Source organism: Oncorhynchus mykiss, chromosome 18 (genome assembly GCF_013265735.2).
Source record: "Oncorhynchus mykiss isolate Arlee chromosome 18, USDA_OmykA_1.1, whole genome shotgun sequence".
NCBI classification, from domain to species: Eukaryota; Metazoa; Chordata; class Actinopteri; order Salmoniformes; family Salmonidae; genus Oncorhynchus; species Oncorhynchus mykiss.
In genome coordinates this window covers 63,201,979-63,219,655 of record NC_048582.1, presented here as the reverse complement: position 1 = coordinate 63,219,655, position 17,677 = coordinate 63,201,979, and the positions used below count along the sequence as shown (strand labels likewise).

The 17,677-nt window shown below is 46.0% G+C and overlaps 1 protein-coding gene across 1 annotated transcript in view; it reads left to right on the top strand.

The window, feature by feature from the left end:
* The window catches only part of csmd3b (CUB and Sushi multiple domains 3b), an 826,488-nt gene that overhangs the window by 540,067 nt on the left and 268,744 nt on the right, over positions 1-17,677 (top strand). The gene's annotated exons all lie outside the window — the stretch shown is intronic.

Sequence of the window (17,677 nt, the reverse complement as noted above, 5' to 3'; positions counted from 1 at the left end):
CCATTTGTCATTGTTGTTCATTTTCTTCGGTTTTCTATTTGAGATTTCTAGATTTGATAGGGAAGCTGAGAGGTCAAATATACTGTTAAGATTTTCTACTGCCAAGTTCACACCTTCACTATTGCAGTGAAACATTTTACCAAGGAAATTGTCTAGAAGAGATTGTCGCCTAATTGTTTTTTGGTAGGTTTCCAAACTGCATTCCTTCCATCTATAGCATTTCTTAATGTTACTCAGTTCCTTTGGCTTTGATGCCTCGTGATTAGGTATTGCTCTGTTCAAGTAGACTGTGATTTTGCTGTGGTCAGATAGGGGTGTCAGTGGGCTGACTGTGAACGCTCTGAGAGACTCTGGGTTGAGGTCAGTGATAAAGTAGTCTACAGTACTACTGCCAAGAGATGGGCTATAGGTGTACTTACCATAGGAGTCCCCTCGAAGCCTACCATTGACTATGTACATACCCAGCATGCGACAGAGCTGCAGGAGTTGTGACCCGTTTTTGTTTGTTATGTTGTCATAGGTGTGCCTAGGGGGGCATATGTGGGAGGGAATGCTGTCACCTGCAGGCAGGTGTTTGTCCCCCTGTGTGCTGAGGGTGTCAGGTTCTTGTCCGGTTCTGGCATTTAGGTCGCCACAAACTAGTACATGTCCCTGGGCCTGGAAAGGATTGATTTCCCCCTCCAGGATGGAGAAGCTGTCTTCATTAAAGTATGGGGATTCTAGTGGGGGGATATAGGTAGCACACAAGAGGACATTTTTCTCTGTTAAGATTCCTTTTGAATTTCTAGCCAAATGTAAAATGTTCCTCTTTTAACTCTGTCTCTCTCTCTCTCTAACTCTGTCTCTCACTAACTCTGTTTCTGTCTCTCTCTCTCTCTCTCTAACTTTGTCTCTCTCTCTAACTCTGTCTCTCTCTCTCTGTCTCTCTCTCTCTCTCTCTCTCTCTCTGTCTAACTTTGTCTCTCTCTCTCTCTCTCTCTCTCTCTCTCTCTCTCTAACTCTGTCTCTCTCTCTCTGTCTCTCTCTCTCTCTCTCTAACTTTGTCTCTCTCTCTCTCTCTCTCTCTCTCTCTCTCTCTCTCTCTGTCCCATGGATCCCAGTGCCCAATTAATTACTGTTCCACCAAATGGCATCAGATTACTATGTGCATTACAGACCTGTCGTGTCTTTGGCTATGCTGGATTAAGTGATATGACATGCTATTCTATAAAATCATTTCTACATAATTAATATCACCTGATTGTGATAATCGTGTAAATGTAATTAACTAGGGAGTCGGGCACCACAAAATAATATTTATAGAGCTGTTATCTTCTGAATAAACTCTTAAAGACCTAGTAATAATTTACATCAATAGCAGTCAATATTAATTGTCATCTTAATTCAGTCTCATCTGAAAGTTGTAAATTCTTAGTTCAATCAATCAATCAATCAAATTTATTTTATATAGCCCTTCGTACATCAGCTGATATCTCAAAGTGCTGTACAGAAACCCAGCCTAAAACCCCAAACAGCAAGCAATGCAGGTGAAGGCACGGTGGCTAGGAAAAACTCCCTAGAAAGGCCAAAGCCTAGGAAGAAACCTAGAGAGGAACCAGGCTATGTGGGGTGGCCAGTCCTCTTCTGGCTGTGCCGGGTGGAGATTATAACAAAACATGGTCAAGATGTTCAAATGTTCATAAATGACCAGCATGGTCGAATAATAATAAGGCAGAATAGTTGAAACTGGAGCAGCAGCACAGTCAGGTGGACTGGGGACAGCAAGGAGTCATCATGTCAGGTATTCCTGGGGCATGGTCCTAGGGCTCAGGTCAGTTGAAACTGGAGCAGCAGCACAGCCAGGTGGACTGGGGACAGCAAGGAGTCATCATGTCAGGTAGTCCTGGGGCATGGTCCTAGGGCTCAGGTCCTCCGAGAGAGAGAAAGAGAGGAGAGAATTAGAGAACGCACACTTAGATTCACACAGGACACCGAATAGGACAGGAGAAGTACTCCAGATATAACAAACTGACCCTAGCCCCCCGACACATAAACTACTGCAGCATAAATACTGGAGGCTGAGACAGGAGGGGTTATCTGCACAAACCCCTAGTTATCTGCACAAACCCTGGCTAACAAGTTGAATCAGCAATACAAATTTGGGTTTAATTATTTATTTACTAAATACCTAACTAATCACACAGAATTACACATACACATAATTAAATCATAACTTGATTACAAATTACGTCATAAAGGAAAACGTCCCTAGCGGGCGGAACAGATATGACAGCTGGTTACACAAAAGAAAAGGGTCTGGGTTTGAGTGAAAGAGCGGGAAGACTGAGGAACAAAGGGCGAAGCTGTGCTATCGTAAATACAGTATCTTATGCATTCTAAATTACCACCCATTTGGAAAAGGAAAATGCAATAAATATTTACTCTGAGCTGCGCTTCGGTAGGTTGGTGGTAGATGGAAGGCCGTGTTGCCAAACCGAGTCCTTCGTCCTTTGAAGAATGTCTCTGATGGTCAATTGAATACGTTGTAGTGACGTCGTTGTGTGATAGACGGGACACTCTGTCTGTTCCTCCCTAACCCTTGTTTGCAGCGGCTGTTGCTAACTCAATGGCTAGGAGGTATCACTTCTGTAGTGAATAAGAGTTCAAAGTTCATACCATTCGCAACCAAAGCTCACGCTGATGTTGGCTTCGTTCTGTAGTTATTATCTGAACCATTCTGACATCGGACCTTCGTCCTCACATCCTCGGAACAAGCTTATCCTCGGAATAGGCTTATATAGGAAGGGAGAGGAGGGCGTGTTTAAAAGGTTTTATAGCCCATGTCCCTTCACAGGGCCACTGATTGAGCTGAGCCCTATCTTATGAAGACCCAAATCTCACATTTTAGAAGCTAAAATCACATTTCATCTCATCATGAATAATTTCATATTCAAACATTTAAATTGAACAACAATTCCATGTGAATCCGATAACTCTGACTTTCCACTGCTGAGTTTATGTCATCTTATCATTGTTGAGAATGTCTCAGATGACAACTGAACTGACATCATATTCATTAAGTACCACCGCATATGTTCAGTTGGTCGGATTACCAGAATGTAGTTCATTTCCCCCCACCTTCTGATGTTCCCAGAATCTCTATATAACCATTTATTTTTTTTAATTTTATTTTACCTTTATTTAACCAGGCAAGTCAGTTAAGAACAAATTCTTATTTTCAATGACGGCCTGGGAACAGTGGGTTAACTGCCTGTTCAGGGGCAGAACGACAGATTTGTACCTTGTCAGCTCGGGGGTTTGAACTCACAACCTTCCGGTTACTAGTCCAACGCTCTAACCACTAGGCTACCCTGCCGCCCCATGGGTTTTGCAAATGTAACTCAGTAGAGTAGAGAGAGGAAAAGGGGGGAAGATGTATTTATGACTGTCATAAACCTACCCCCCAGGCCAACGTCATGACAGACCTTAGGTACACCCACTACAGTGTACACACCCACTAATATGTGTGTGTGTGTGTGTGTGTGTGTGTGTGTGTGTGTGTTTGTGTGAGTGTGTGATATCAGGGAGGAGTGAAAGTTGCACCTTATCTCTCGTGGCACCAGCAGTGATGGCTCTACTCATATCTCCCATGATCCTCCTCTTCAATTAACTCCCTCCTGTTATGCTTTGGGACACATGTTGTGTTTGCCACAATGCGACTGTCCCCTTATCTGCTCCTGACACTCCCAGACGATAAAAGGAAGGAAGGGGAATTTAATATGCAGGTTATTCCAGGTGTAGTGTACCACATTTCAACAGGGCCCACTGGGTGCCATTAGGGACACAGACAGTAGAGGGGAGAGTCTTCCTGGTCGGTCACTGTGGAGAGACTCCAGGGGGTTGGTGATATAGATAGAGGACAACACAGATAGGGTTGAATGGGCCTAGAGACCAGGGGGCAGATCTATAGATGACGCCATGAATGGCCAGGTTCAAGTTTAGCGACACATGCTCGTTTTTAATGAGAACACACCCACATACACACACAAGCATGCACACACCCACATACACACACACATAGACTCAGACACACACACACACGCACACACACACACATGCATGCATGCACGCAGCTTTTGCCAGCTTGGCCAACCATGCATGAGTCCAACCAAGCCTATAAGCCTGACGTTTTTCCAAGATGTTTTCAGGGGGCAGAGCCTTTCAACTCCGCCCACCGACATGCTCTGGGTATGCTGTTTGCACATGCTCAGTCCGTCCTAGGACAACAATGTCACCCTAGGATGTCGATGCGGGTCAAAATGACCTCATGTTTGTTTGCTGTATTGAGCCCTCATCTAATATTCCAGGAATTCCTTAAATATGAAATATTTAAGATATTAAATTGAATATATATTTTTTATATTATTAAATATGTAATATATAAACATAAATAATGTGTATTTTATGTTCTAACATCCTAGTTTTGTTGTTCAATTTCTTATTTTTTAAGTAAAAATAGTTTTTTGCATCACTTCCTCAAGTCTTTACATATGTGAGTCAAAGATGACCCATATGAATAAATATATATATATATATATTTTTTTTGAATGTTCATTAGTCACCGTTTTCATTTCTCCTTTGTAACTCATTGAGTAAAAGGAGTTTCGTGAGGAGGGGAATTAGATTTCTTCCACATATACTGTACAACCAACATGGATTTACAGATGCTGGATGAGGAAGTCATTGGTGCCTCTTAACTCAGAATCTGAGGTATCCAATTCAGGTGATACAGACAATGTGCCTGTGTGTCAAGTTGGAGTTGTGGATGCCCCTGGTAGTCAAATAGACTGAGTAAAAAGGGGTCTTACTGGAGTGAACACCCCCCCCCCCCCCCCCCCCCCCACTAAAGGCAGGACCAGAAGCCATTACAGCCTGAGGAGCTGCCCAGGGCCTGTGCCGGGGTCAACAGTTGTGTCACTAAAAGATGCCTGGGAGCTGTTCATTAGTGACAACATCATTGAGGAGGTCCTAAAGTGTACAAATTTAGAAGGACGGAGAAGAGCAACAGCAAAAGGGACAGAGCGGAGAGAGGTCAACAAAGAGGAACAAAAGGGACAGAGTGGAGAGAGGTCAACAAAGAGGAACAAAAGGGACAGAGTGGAGAGAGGTCAACAAAGAGGAACTAAAGGCCTTCATTGGTTTAATCCTCCTCACCGGCATGGAGAAAAGGTGGGATGTCTCCACACGGGAGATATTTTTGGATCCCACTGCAGAATCCAATGTATGAGGCCACCATGTCGGTCGTAAGATATGAGGCTTGATGACAAGAGGACCAGAGTGTTCAGAGAGGCAACAGACCACCTGGCAGCCTTCTGGTATGTGTGGGACCTGTTCCTAGCACACTGTAGAGGAAGGTTCATCCCCAGCGACTGCGTCACAGCAGATGAGCAGCTTTCCTCCAGACATGACGTTTGGCATTCCGTCCAAGCGGGCTGTCATGCGCCCGCTTGGACGCTAGGAGTGACTTCTATCTGGCCGCTCTACCATAAAGGCCTGATTGGTGGAGTGCTGCAGAGATGGTTGGCCTTCTGGAAGGTTCTCCTATCTCCACAGAAGATCTGAGGCAATGGTAAAATGTGGGGTGATGAAAGAGAGCCATGCCACCACCACTCAGAGCAGCCAGGGCCAGAAGAGGAAGAGGTGACAGCTCTGCCCACCACTCAGAGGAGCCAGGGCCAGAAGAGGAAGAGGTGCCAGCTCTGCCCACCACTCAGAGCAGCCAGGGCCAGAAGAGGAAGAGGTGCCAGCTCTGCCCACCACTCAGAGGAGCCAGGGCCAGAAGAGGTGACAGCTCTGCCCACCACTCAGAGGAGCCAGTGCCAGAAGAGGTGACAGCTCTGCCCACCACTCAGAGCGGCCAGAAGAGGAAGAGGTGCCAGCTCTGCCCACCACTCAGAGCAGCCAGGGCCAGCAGCCAGCTGCTGGTGTTCTCAGTGCAACACACCCGTCTGCAGTCACATGCTTGTGTTTTGTAACAAATGCATGGACTAAGACAGCATAAGTAAACATCACACACTTTGTTCCTTTCAGTGTTCATGTTTTCTAAATTCACAATAGTTATTGCTGTCATTTATATTGATGATGAACTTTGGATTTTCAAATCAATGTTTTTAAATATTATAAAACATGCCTAAGGTGGATTTATTTTGTTCTTCACACTAAAAAGGTTGAATTATAATATGGCATCATTGAAATGTGTATCAAATCAAATCAAATCAAATCACATTTTCTAAGTCACATGTGCCAAATACATCAGGTGTAGACTTTACAGTGAAATGCTTACTTACGCGCCCCTAACCAACAATGCAGTTTAAAACATCAAAAATCAAATACAGATAACAATAATAAATAAATGTAACAAGTAATTAAAGAGCAGCAGTAAAATAACAATAGCGAGAGTATATACAGGGGGGGGGGGGGGGTACCGGTACAGAGTCAATGTGCGGGGACATCGGTTTGTTGAGGTAGTATGTACATGTAGGTAGAGTTATTAAAGTGACTATGCATAGATGATAACAACAGAGAGTAGCAACGGTGTAAAGGGGGGGGGGGGGAAGCAATGCAAATATGTTATATGTTCAGGAGTCTTATGGCTTGGGGGTAGAAGCTGTTTAGAAGCCTCTTGGCTAGAAGCCTCTTGGACCTTGACTTGGCGCTCCGGTACCGCTTGGCGTGTGGTAGCAGAGAGAACAGTCTGTCTTGGTGTGCTTGGACCATGTTAGTTTGTTGGTGATGTGGACACCAAGGAACTTGAAGCTCTCAACCTGCTCCACTACAGCCTCTTCGATGAGAATGTGGGCGTGCTGGTTCCTCTTTTTCCTGTAGTACACAGTCATCTCCTTTTTCTTGACCACGTTGAGGGAGAGGTTGTTGTCCTGGCACCACACGGCCTGGTCTCTGACCTCCTCCCTATAGGCTGTCTCGTCGTTGTCGATGATCAAGCCTACCGCTGTTGTGTCATCGGCAAATTTAATGATGGAGTTGTGCCTGGCCATGCAGTCATGAGTGAACAGGGAGCACAGGAGGGGACTGAATAATTAAAAATAAAGAAATATACAAAAATACTAAATGTCATATTATGTCTATATACAGTGTTGTAATTAAGTGCAAATAGTTAAAGTACAAAAGGGAAAATAAATCAACATAGATATGGGTTGTATTTCAAATGGTGTTTGTTCTTCACTGGTTGACCTTGTGGCAACAGGTCAAATCAAATCAAATCAAATCAAATTTTATTTGTCACATACACATGGTTAGCAGATGTTAGTGCGAGTGTAGCGAAATGCTTGTGCTTCTAGTTCCGACAATGCAGTAATAACAAGTAATCTAACTAACAATTCCAAAACTACTGTCTTGTACACAGTGTAAGGGGATAAAGAATATGTACATAAGGATATATGAATGAGTGATGGTACAGAGCAGCATAGGCAAGATACAGTAGATGGTATCGAGTACAGTATGTACAAATGAGATGAGTATGTAAACAAAGTGGCATAGTATAGTATAAAGTGGCTAGTGATACATGTATTACATAAGGATACCGTCGATGATATAGAGTACAGTATATACGTATGCATATGAGATGAATAATGTAGGGTAAGTAACATTTATATAAGGTAGCATTGTTTAAAGTGGCTAGTGATATATTTACGTCATTTCCCATCAATTCCCATTATTAAAGTGGCTGGAGTTGAGTCAGTGTCAGTGTTAGTGGTGGCTGTTTAACAGTCTGATGGCCTTGAGATAGAAGCTGTTTTTCAGTCTCTCGGTCCCAGCTTTGATGCACCTGTACTGACCTCGCCTTCTGGATGATAGCGGGGTGAACAGGCAGTGGCTCGGGTGGTTGATGTCCTTGATGATCTTTATGGCCTTCCTGTGACATCGGGTGGTGTAGGTGTCCTGGAGGGCAGGTAGTTTGCCCCCGGTGATGCGTTGTGCAGACCTCACTACCCTCTGGAGAGCCTTACGGTTGAGGGCGGTGCAGTTGCCATACCAGGCGGTGATACAGCCCGCCAGGATGCTCTCGATTGTGCATCTGTAGAAGTTTGTGAGTGCTTTTGGTGACAAGCCGAATTTCTTCAGCCTCCTGAGGTTGAAGAGGCGCTGCTGCGCCTTCTTCACGATGCTGTCTGTGTGAGTGGACCAATTCAGTTTGTCTGTGATGTGTATGCCGAGGAACTTAAAACTTGCTACCCTCTCCACTACTGTTCCATCGATGTGGATAGGGGGGTGTTCCCTCTGCTGTTTCCTGAAGTCCACAATCATCTCCTTAGTTTTGTTGACGTTGAGTGTGAGGTTATTTTCCTGACACCACACTCCGAGGGCCCTCACCTCCTCCCTGTAGGCCGTCTCATCGTTGTTGGTAATCAAGCCTACCACTGTTGTGTCGTCCGCAAACTTGATGATTGAGTTGGAGGCGTGCGTGGCCACGCAGTCGTGGGTGAACAGGGAGTACAGGAGAGGGCTCAGAACGCACCCTTGTGGGGCCCCAGTGTTGAGGATCAGCGGGGAGGAGATGTTGTTGCCTACCCTCACCACCTGGGGGCGGCCCGTCAGGAAGTCCAGTACCCAGTTGCACAGGGCGGGGTCGAGACCCAGGGTCTCGAGCTTGATGACGAGCTTGGAGGGTACTATGGTGTTGAATGCCGAGCTGTAGTCGATGAACAGCATTCTCACATAGGTATTCCTCTTGTCCAGATGGGTTAGGGCAGTGTGCAGTGTGGTTGAGATTGCATCGTCTGTGGACCTATTTGGGCGGTAAGCAAATTGGAGTGGGTCTAGGGTGTCAGGTAGGGTGGAGGTGATATGGTCCTTGACTAGTCTCTCAAAGCACTTCATGATGACGGATGTGAGTGCTACGGGGCGGTAGTCGTTTAGCTCAGTTACCTTAGCTTTCTTGGGAACAGGAACAATGGTGGCCCTCTTGAAGCATGTGGGAACAGCAGACTGGTATAGGGATTGATTGAATATGTCCGTAAACACACCGGCCAGCTGGTCTGCGCATTCTCTGAGGGCGCGGCTGGGGATGCCGTCTGGGCCTGCAGCCTTGCGAGGGTTAACACGTTTAAATGTCTTACTCACCTCGGCTGCAGTGAAGGAGAGACCGCATGTTTTCGTTGCAGGCCGTGTCAGTGGCACTGTATTGTCCTCAAAGCGGGCAAAAAAGTTATTTAGTCTGCCTGGGAGCAAGACATCCTGGTCCGTGACTGGGCTGGATTTCTTCCTGTAGTCCGTGATTGACTGTAGACCCTGCCACATGCCTCTTGTGTCTGAGCCATTGAATTGAGATTCTACTTTGTCTCTGTACTGGCGCTTAGCTTGTTTGATAGCCTTGCGGAGGGAATAGCTGCACTGTTTGTATTCGGTCATGTTACCAGACACCTTGCCCTGATTAAAAGCAGTGGTTCGCGCTTTCAGTTTCACACGAATGCTGCCATCAATCCACGGTTTCTGGTTAGGGAATGTTTTAATCGTTGCTATGGGAACGACATCTTCAACGCAAGTTCTAATGAACTCGCACACCAAATCAGCGTATTCGTCAATGTTGTTATCTGACGCAATACGAAACATCTCCCAGTCCACGTGATGGAAGCAGTCTTGGAGTGTGGAGTCAGCTTGGTCGGACCAGCGTTGGACAGACCTCAGCGTGGGAGCCTCTTGTTTTAGTTTCTGTCTGTAGGCAGGGATCAACAAAATGGAGTCGTGGTCAGCTTTTCCGAAAGGGGGGCGGGGCAGGGCCTTATATGCGTCGCGGAAGTTAGAGTAACAATGATCCAAGGTCTTTCCTCCCCTGGTTGCGCAATCGATATGCTGATAAAATTTGGGGAGTCTTGTTTTCAGATTAGCCTTGTTAAAATCCCCAGCTACAATGAATGCAGCCTCCGGATAAATTGTTTCCAGTTTGCAAAGAGTTAAATAAAGTTCGTTCAGAGCCATCGATGTGTCTGCTTGGGGGGGGATATATACGGTTGTGATTATAATCGAAGAGAATTCTCTTGGTAGATAATGCGGTCTACATTTGATTGTGAGGAATTCTAAATCAGGTGAACAGAAGGATTTGAGTTCCTGTATGTTTCTTTCATCACACCATGTCACGTTGGCCATGAGGCATACGCCCCCGCCCCTCTTCTTCCCAGAAAGATGTTTGTTTCTGTCAGCGCGATGTGTGGAGAAACCCGTTGGCTGCACCGCTTCGGATAGCGTCTCTCCAGTGAGCCATGTTTCAGTGAAGCAAAGGACGTTACAGTCTCTGATGTCCCTCTGGAATGCTACCCTTGCTCGGATTTCATCAACCTTGTTGTCAAGAGACTGGACATTGGCAAGAAGAATGCTAGGGAGTGGTGCGCGCTGTGCCCGTCTCCGGAGTCTGACCAGAAGACCGCCTCGTTTCCCTCTCTTTCGGAGTCGTTTTTTTGGGTCGCTGCATAGGATCCGCTGCGTTGTCCTGTATGTAAGGCAGAACACAGGATCCGCGTCGCGAAAAACATATTCTTGGTCGTACTGATGGTGAGTTGATGCTGATCTTATATTCAGTAGTTCTTTTCGACTGTATGTAATGAAACCTAAGATGACCTGGGGTACTAATGTAAGAAATAACACGTAAAAAAACAAAAAACTGCATAGTTTCCTAGGAACGCGAAGCGAGGCGGCCATCTCTGTCTCTTGCTGCTGCGATGGCACACTGTGGTATTTCACGCAATAGATATGGGAGTTTATAAAAATTGGATTTGTTTTCCAATTCCTTGTGGGTCTTTGTAATCTGAGGGAAATATGTGTCTCTATATGGTCATACATTTGACAGGAGGTTAGGAAGTGCAGCTCAGTTTCCACCTCATTTTGTGGGCAGTGTTCACATAACCTGTCTTCTCTTGAGAGACAGGTCTGCCTACGGCGGCCTTTCTCAATAGCAAGGCTATGCTCACTGAGTCTGTACATAGTCAAATATTTCCTTAATTTTGGGTCAGTTACAGTGGTCAGGTATTCTGCCACTGTGTACTCTTGGTTTAGGGCCAAATAGCATTCTAGTTTGCTAATTTATTTTGTAAATGTTTTCCAATATGTCAAGTAATTATCTTTTTGTTTTCTCATGATTTGGTTGGGTCTAATTGTGCTGCTGTCCTGGGGCTCTGTGTGGTGTGTTTGTGTTTGTGAACAGAGCCCCAGGACCAGCTTGCTTAGGGGACTCTTCTCCAGGTTAATCTCTCTGTAGGTGATGGCTTTGTTATGGAATGTTTGGGATTCGCTTCCTTTTAGGTGGTTGTAGAATTTAACACATTTTTTCTGGATTTTGATAATTAGCGGGTATCGGCCTAACTCTTCTCTGCATGCATTATTTGATGTTTTACGTTGTACACAGAGGATATTTTTTGCAGAATTCTGGATGCAGAGTCTCAACAGTTGAATGCATTCAGTTGTACAACTGATTAGGTATCCCCCTTTCTCTTTCCAATTTGGTGTTTGTCCCATTTTGTGAATTATTGGTTGGTGAGCGGAACCCCAGACCTCACAACCATTATTGACAATGGGTTTTATAACTGATTCCAGTATTTTTAGCAAGATCCTAATTTGTATGTTGAATTGTATGTTCCTTTTGATGGCATAGAATGCCCTTCTTGCCTTGTCTCTCAGATCGTTCACAGCTTTGTGGAAGTTACCTGTGGCGCTGATGTTTAGGCCGAGGTACTCTCTCTCTCTCACTTTCTCTCTCTCTCTCTCTCTCTCTCTCTCTCTCTCGCTCTCTCTCTCTCGCTCTCGCTCTCGCTCTCGATCTGTTAGCATTAAGCAATTTGCCTTGTGGATAACAAAAGATTTTCAATGATTACCATTAGGCCCCAAAAATTCGCAGGCTTTATCTTGCTTATATGCAGCATCCAGGAGTCAAGCTGTGGGGATTTTGGAAAGGGGGGAGAGAAGAGGAGAGGAGGAGAAGAGCAGTGGGTAGAGTAGGGGAGAGGAGAGGAGAGGAGAAGAAGAGCAGAGCAGAGTGGAGAGGAGTAGAGAGGAGAAGGAGAGCAGAGCAGAGGGGAGGGGAGAGGGGAGGGGAGAAGGAGAGCGGAGGGGAGTAGCAGAGGGGAGGGGGGAGGGGAGAGGAGAAGGAGAGCAGAGGGGAGAAGGGGAAGGAGAGGGGAGAGGAGAGGACAAGAGAGGACAGGAGAAGGAGAGCAGAGGGGAGGGGAGAAGGAGATTAGGGGGAGAGGAGAGGAGTAGAAGAGCAGAGAGGAGAGGAGGGGACAGGAAAAAGAGAGCAGAGGGGAGGGGAGTAGATAGGGGACGAGAGAGGGGAGTAGATAGGGGAGGGGAGAGGTGAGTAGAAAGGGGATTGGAGGGGAGGGGAGGGGACAGGAGAAAGAGAGCAGAGGGGAGTGAGAGGGGAGTAGAGAGGGGAGGGAAGGGGGGAGGGGAGTAGAGAGGGGAGGGGAGGGGAGGGGACAGGAGAAGGAGAGCAGAGGGCAGGGGAGGGGACAGGAGAAAGAGAACTGAGAGGAGAGGAGAGGAGAGGAGAGGAGAGGAGAGGAGAGGAGAGGAGAGGAGAGGAGAGGAGAGGAGAAAGAGAGAGGAGAGGACAGGAGAAGGAGAGCAGAGCAGAGGGGAGAGGAGAGGAGAGGAAAAAGAGGGCAGAGGGGAGGGGAGAGGACAGGAGAGGAGAAGGAAAGCAGAGGGTAGGGGAGAGGACAGGAGAAGGGGAGAGGAGAAGAGAAGAGAAGGGAAGAGAAGAGAAGAGGAGAGGAGAGGAGAGGAGAGGAGAGGAGAGGAGAGGAGAGGAGAGGAGAGGAGAGGAGAGGAGAGGAGAGGAGAGGAGAGGAGAGGGGTGATATATGTCGGGAAAACAGTCTAAAGCTCTGTTGGTGTTTTCTATACATCTATCAATCCATACTAAAAATAACAAACACAAGCTGAATCCAGCTCAACTATTGTTATTTTGGGATGCTGTAAAGCTTTTCGAAGTCTTTGAACAAACAACTGTATACCGTGGAAAGATTTCTGAGCAGTTTGGGTGTTTGTTTGCTGTGTCTTTGTGATTATATAAAGCCACTTCACACCAACTCACAGACACGTGGGCATGCACACACACACACAAAACACAAACCCTCCCCTCTACTCATCCTCTCTCTCTCTCTCTGAAGTGAGAACAGTGTGCAGAATTTTAATTGCACTTGAGAATTCAGTTTGTCTGGGTAATTGTATCTTTTGACCTGACCTGCACTGCATTGCAGATTCTTCAGATTCCGTTTCACCTCTCTTTGTTTCCCTCAGATCACAAGGTCCATCATAAAGCAGTCTCAGGAATGTTTCCCCGTGAGTCTCGTTGCTGCATTTACAATGGATGTTCCCCCCCACATACACCAATGTGCTTGTTTCCTTGAACACCAGTTCCCTTCATTGTGGGGCTGAAATCTATCATAACCTATGGTTTTACCTAGGCTTCAGTGTCTCAGGGACCAGGCTACCGGGGTTGAGGTTAACCCACTTTAGGATGTAAGTAACCTTGTCCAAGCCATACCGACCCATAGTACCGACCCATAGTACCGAGCCATAGTACCGGCCCACAGTACCGGCCCACAGTACCGACCCACAGTACCGACCCATAGTACCGACCCATAGTACCGAGCCATAGTACCGACCCACAGTACCGACCCATAGTACCGACCCATAGTACCGACCCACAGTACCGACCCATAGTAGCGACCCACAGTACCGGCCCACAGTACCGACCCACAGTACCGACCCATAGTACCGACCCACAGTACCGACCCACAGTACCGACCCACAGTACCGGCCCACAGTACCGACCCATAGTACCGACCCATAGGGTCTCCTGTTTCTGGAGTGTGAATCAGCTTGATGTACACCACCTGGACAGGACACTAATCTCACAGGGCCTTTCCCCAATACATCTACCTATGCTGAGTGCCAAGCAGATGAGCGTTGGGTACCATTTTCCATTTGGCATTACTCAACTGGGTATTGAACCAACAATTTTGAGTTGCTTTGTCACTGTATGAACTGTGATTAACACTAAACAGGTTGTTTCTGACTTAACTGTTTTCAGAAATTCCATACATGTCTGTGGATTGTAATGTCATCCAAAATGCTATAGTTTATTTGCAATGTCCCAAAATACATACATTCTGGTTGATTGATGTTAATTGTTAAATTGTTAAATGTCCCTTTTAATAGTCCATGGGGGACAGGAATTATGCTTCTGCAGTCAGACCTGATGATGGCTGACGTGTGTCCTCTTGGGTGTCCTGTGGCTGGTTCCTTTCTACAGCATCACTCCCCCCCCCCTCTCTCTCTCTCTCTATCTCTCTCTCTCTCTCTCTCTCTCTCTCTCTCTCTCTCTCTCTCTCTGTTTCTCTCTCTTTCAATATCTCTCTCTTTCAATATCTCGCTCTCTCTCGCTCTTTCTCTTTCTCTCTATATCTCTATCTCTCTCTCTCTCTCTCTTTCTCTTTCTCTCTATCTTTCTTTCTCTTCCTCTCTCTTCCTCTATATATCTCTCTCTTCCTCTCTCTCTCTCTTCCTCTCTCTCTCCCTCTCTTCCTCTCTCTATATCTCTTTTTCTCTCTCTCCCTCTCTTCCTCTCTCTCCGATGAGCAACACATTATTGCTTCAAGGGACAAGTGAAATAGCTTCAGGCAGGATACAGGACACATCTTTTGTGCAGCAACAAATTATGTCAAAAAAAATAAGCGCCAGTCTTCATTCCAAACCAGCCGTACGGTTAGGTCCTATCTGATAGGCCTTACAAGACCCAAACCAGCCGTACGGTTAGGTCCTATCTGATAGGCCTTACAAGACCCAAACCAGCCGTACGGTTAGGTCCTATCTGATAGGCCTTACAAGACACAGAGTGTCTGGACAACGGAAACGGCCTCCGCTCAGAAAGGAGCTATTATTAGCTACTTCCTCAGAACCATTTCAGAAGGGTTGTCACCCTAAAAATGAACAAGAAGGATATCCCCCACGCTCACAAATGTTTAATTACCTTGTGCCAGTCATTGATCCACTTCCATAGAAAAAGGAACACATGATGATCATTCTAACTGGTTGTTGTGTGGTTGTGCAGCAGGTCTCCATGGATAGGAAACACTGTCACCACCGATTAATCTACAATAATCGATCATTTCAGTTCTCTGCTGCCAATGACTGGAACAAATTGCAAAAATCTCTGAAGCTGGAGTCTTATATCTCCATCTCCAACTTTAGGCATCAGCTGTCAGATCAGCTTACAATCACTGTACCTGTACACAGTCAATCTGTAAATAGCACACCCAACTACCTCATCCCCATATTATTACTTACCCTCTTGCTCTTTTACACCCCAGTATCTCTACTTGCACATCATCATCTGCACATCTATCACTCCAGTATTAATGCTAAATTGTAATTATTTTGCCTCTATGGCCTATTAATTGCCTTAACTCCCTACTCTTCTACATTTGCACACACTGTACATAGATTTTTCTATTTTTCTTTTCTTTTGTGTTATTTACTGCACGTTTGTTTATGTGTAACTCTGTGTTGTTGTTTTTGTCGAACTGCTTTGCTATATCTTGGCCAGGTCGCAGTTGAAAATGAGAACTTGTTCTCAACTGGCCTACCTGGTTAAATAAAGGTGAAATAAAAAAAATAAAAAAGTATTCTATCTCTGAAGCAGTTTTACTGTAGTTGCTTCACAGGCTAATCTATCAATGTACTCTAATCTATTTTATAATCTGGGTGGTTCGAGTCCCAGTCCCGACACACACATCGGCTGAAGCCAGGGAACGGGCAGGTTGAAGCCAATAATGATGCTACCTGGCTGTCTATGAGGGGCCTGATTAAAGACTACAGTATAATGATGCTACCTGGCTGTCTGTGAGGGCCCTGATTAAAGACTACAGTATAATGCTGCTACCTGGCTGTCTGTGAGGGCCCTAATTAAAGACTACAGTATAATGCTGCTACCTGGCTGTCTGTGAGGGCCCTGATTAAAGACTACAGTATAATGATGCTACCTGGCTGTCTATGAGGGCCCTGATTAAAGACTACAGTATAATGCTGCTACCTGGCTGTCTATGAGGGGCCCTGATTAAAGACTACAGTATAATGCTGCTACCTGGCTGTCTGTGAGGGCCCTGATTAAAGACTACAGTATAATGCTGCTACCTGGCTGTCTGTGAGGGCCCTGATTAAAGACTACAGTATAATGCTGCTACCTGGCTGTCTGTGAGGGCCCTGATTAAAGACTACAGTATAATGCTGCTACCTGGCTGTCTATGAGGGCCCTGATTAAAGACTACAGTATAATGCTGCTACCTGGCTGTCTGTGAGGGGCCTGATTAAAGACTACAGTATAATGCTGCTACCTGGCTGTCTGTGAGGGCCCTGATTAAAGACTACAGTATAATGCTGCTACCTGGCTGTCTGTGAAGGCCCTGATTAAAGACTACAGTATAATGCTGCTACCTGGCTGGCTGTGAGGTCACACACACAGAAGCGGACTAACACACACACACACACACACACACACACACACACACACACACACACACACACACACACACACACACACACACACACACACACACACACACACACACACACACACACACACACACACACACACACACACACACACACACACACACACACACACACACACACACACACACACACACACACACACACACACACACACACACACACACACACACACACACACACACACACACACACACACACAGCTCGCTATCTCTTCCACCCTCTTCTTCTCTCAGATCCCATGCTTCTTACAGCCACCTTGTCCCTGACCCCTCTGTTGTCTGAGCAGTAATGCGAGGATGGGATTTAAAAATAATCTAACACACCCCTGGCTCTTTTCATCTTCCCCATCTCCTTCTCCTGCCTTCCCTGTCTTGGGGTCCTCAGCCTCACAGCACAGGGCTGGCTTTAATTAAACTGCCTGTCACCCCATATCACTCCGTGTGGATCAGTCCTGACCAGGGACCTGGCTCAGGGGAGGGAAGACCGGCGGCAGCAGACAGAAATGACTTCAGACACCAAGTACAGGGAGAGTAAGAGTCACATCCAAGATACTACTCCCTCCTTTATACCATCTCAGCAGCATTCATCTCCTGTTAGGCTACTGTAGCTGGGGATCTGTCTCACTATTAATAGGCACTTCCTGAGTCCTGAGTGACTGGTATTCACTGCCAACAATGTGTACACACACACACACACACACACACACACACGCACGCACATGCACACAAACACACACACACACACACATCTCTTCAAGTCAATCCATGCACTTGTTTTTCAGAGCAGTCAGTCAGTTTAATGTGCAGTATTTAATTTGCTCGGAGAGATGTGGACTGAAGTTGTGCGGGGTCAAAAGCTCCTCACTCAAATAAGTTGTTTTTCTCTCCCCTGATGTGCCCCCCCCCCCACACACACACACACACACATATACACACACTCACACAGTGAGAGAGAGTTATGAGGAAGGGCATTTTGATGGGAGGGAGTTCTTGTCTCAGATGCATTGTTCCTGGCGTGGGAGCAAGAGAGTGTAACGGTTATGTTTTTTAATGGAGGCAGCAACTGATTTATTCACAGTATGACACTGCTAATATCGTCATAACATCTA